At 39.6% G+C, this 3,345-nt stretch overlaps 1 pseudogene; it reads left to right on the top strand.

The window, feature by feature from the left end:
• The first annotated feature begins 1,082 nt into the window (after positions 1-1,082).
• Positions 1,083-1,557, top strand: LOC138080228 (small ribosomal subunit protein uS13-like; annotated as a pseudogene).
• The last annotated feature ends 1,788 nt before the right edge of the window (positions 1,558-3,345 follow it).

A 3,345-nucleotide genomic window follows, 5' to 3' on the forward strand; every position in this document is an offset into this window, starting at 1 on the left:
GCTTTAACTTGTCAGGTTTTTGCTTTCTTCATGCCATGGACTGGTGTGGAGTATTGGAACAAAGCAAACCCGGAGTTCAAGAGTCTTTTACTCACAGTATTATAAGAAAGTGCTTGATATTTCCTAGATTCCACCCCAGAAAGATGGGACCCTGGTTGAATTCAGCCTTCTTTGATAAGTTGAGTAGCAGCGAAGCATCTCATATCTGGATTTCGACCTTAGGAGTGGTTAGATGGATCTGCTGGGTTTAACTAGAATTCAAGTGTAACTCAGTGTATACAGACCAGATGGTAGATGACTAAGAAAAGACTCAGCTAGATTAGTGCAATACTCTACCTTACCAGAATGTGAAATATATGTTCACACTTATGTAAAACCTCTGTTGGGGAAGGAGTGTTTTCTTTTTCTTCTTCTTCTTTTTCTGCAAATCAGGTAAACCTTCTTCTATATTGACAGTCATGGCACAAATCATTAGGGGAAGTTGCAGTGAAATAGTGGTAGGAACACAGGCAAAAAGTAAAAAATAAATAGAAAAATTAAACCTAATTTTAGATTCCCAAACAATGAAGTTACTTTAAGGTCAATGAAATAAAGTCCAATAAAATAAAAACTTTAAGGCTCAAATAATGAAAGTGTTTAATTAACTTCTTTTTTGCCTCATATTTTTCAATTTAATAATCATCGAAGTTACATTTAACTGATTATGGTATTCATTTAGCACCTTTTAAAATGTCTGAAAATAAGACTTTTCTCTGTCTTTTAAAATATGTATTCTTCACGCAAGTCCTGACAGAAACTCCTGGCTCTATAAAAAATCAGACAGTAGTAAAGTTGCCGTATAACCAGCAGTTCTACCTGCAGGTATATACCCAAAAGAAATGAAAACACAGTATCATCTGCATATCTGAGGTTGTTGATATTTCTCTCAGCAATCTTGATCCCAGCTTGTGATTTATCCAGCCCAGCATTTTGCATGATGTACTGTGCATATAAGTTCAATAAACAAGGTGATAGTAAAAAAAAAAAGAAAGAAAGAAATGAAAATACACATCCAGCTCTTCCACTGGAGGCCTACACGCCGCCGCTGGGGCCGCCACCATGTCTCTAGTCATTCCTGAGAAGTTCCAGCACATCTTGCGAGTACTCAACACCAACATCGATGGGCGGCGGAAAATTGCCTTTGCCATCGCTGCAATTAAGGGTGTGGGACGAAGATACGCTCATGTGGTGTTGAGGAAAGCGGACATCGACCTCACCAAGAGGGCAGGAGAGCTCACCGAGGACGAGGTGGAACGTGTGATCACCATTATGCAGAATCCACGCCAATACAAGATCCCAGACTGGTTCTTAAACAGACAGAAGGACGAAGGACGGAAAATACAGCCAGGTCCTGGCCAACGGTCTAGACAACAAACTCTGCGAAGACCTGGAGCGCCTGAAGAAGATTCAGGCCCACAGGGGGCTCTGCGCCACTTCTGGGGACTCCGCGTTCGAGGCCAGCACACCAAGACCACAGGCCACTGTGGTCGCACTGTGGGTGTGTCCAAGAAGAAATAATGTGTGGGTGCTGTGTGAATAAATAGTTTATACAGCTAAAAAAAAAAAAGAAAATACACATCCACAAAAAAACTTGTACATGTATAATCACTAAAAATTATTCACAATAGTCAAGAAGTGGAAACAATCCAAATACTCACTAACTGATGAATGAATGAATAAAATGTATATCTATGCAATGGAATATTACCTAGTAATAAAAAGAAATTAAGTACTGCCACATGCTACAGCACACATGGACCAAGTGAAAGAAGCCAGTCATAAATGACCATATATCGAATGATTTTCATTATATGAGATTGTGCAGAATAGTAGCATCTGCAGAGACAGAAAGAAGACTATGGCTGCCAGTGGGGGAGTGGGGGAAATAGGGAATAACTGCTAACAGGCATAGGATTTCTCTTTGGAGTGATGAGACTGTTCTAAAATTACATTCTTGTGGTGGCTGCACAACTTTGTGAATATATTAAAAAACACTGAATTGTATACTTTAAATGGATGAACTATATAATATGTGAATTATATCTCAATAAAACTGTTTAAAAAGAAGAGTACTACACTCTTCCCCCCAAACACATTACAAATTGAAAATCTGAGATCAAACTGCAAAAAAGAAATAGAATATCATTTTCAAGCTTGAAATAAACTCTATTTGTTTGTATATTAAAAATAAATAAAATAATGAAAAAGACCCCAAACTATTGGGTGTCTCTCTTCCCAACAAACGATTACTAAATACGGTTATTGGAGACCTGACTGTGATTCTGCTGTGGGAGTCAGTGACTGTAAAGGTGGAGGGTAGGAGAGGGCAGGGCAATGGCCACCACTGGCCACTGTGCAGTTGGAAAGTCTTCTGAGAGTTTAGTGCGGCTTCCAAGCTTGAGAAAAGAAAGGCAGTTAATTGTCTGCTGCTCTACAGGGCCCATGGTCCACCACTTACCTTGTGAAATCCAATCTATTTTAACTATGACAGTACAAGTCAAGTCATAAACCTACATTTCCATAGATCCCAGACAAAAGTAAACACAGACTCTTATTTTTAATCCTTCCTTTCTGCTTTCCTCGGAGTGCTGATTAGATTGCATATTCTACGAAAGGATGGATGAGTTCAGTCTTTTCTAAAGTATTTCCTTGTGGGTTCATCCATGATTAAGGCACAAGTTTTTCTGTTTTGAAAGATGCATGATCCAGCTGTTCTTTTTGCCTGCTGCAACTTCTTGTTAACCTTTCTGGAACGAAGGAGAGAAAAACAATGTACCATGACCTGAACACATCCCTCCCAAATGAGAAGAGGATCTTTCTTATGTACACCCAAGATAACAGTAGTGATCTGTCATTCTAATTCTTTGTTTACAGTTTCAAAGGTTGGTATGTATTTTATCTTTTAGCTCTTTAAAAAATTCAGCTGTTTTGGCTAACATGAAATGTCATACATTGAGGTCTGATAAGTTGAGAGCTAAATGTTTTAAGAACGTAATAATCACCAAGTGCTTAATTTCAAAACACACACCGTTCATTTGCCTCCCTAGGATGAAGTGCCCATCACAGAGTCACACCACTGGCACCAGGCCAGATATTCGTCCCTGAGCCTTTCAAACATTTAGACTCCTAAGTTGCTTTTCAGGCTTACCGGAGGCTCAGTATATGTATAAACAGGGCAAAGAGCCACTCTCTCTCCACTGACATTCAGAGGAGCCGGTTGTAAACAAATGTCCAGGTCACCTCCAGTGCAGTCAAAGCTGCACAAGGTACTTGTCCCACCCCGGTTCCCTTCTGTAGTTACAGCTT

This window comes from Capricornis sumatraensis, chromosome 5 (genome assembly GCF_032405125.1).
Source record: "Capricornis sumatraensis isolate serow.1 chromosome 5, serow.2, whole genome shotgun sequence".
Classification (NCBI taxonomy): Eukaryota; Metazoa; Chordata; class Mammalia; order Artiodactyla; family Bovidae; genus Capricornis; species Capricornis sumatraensis.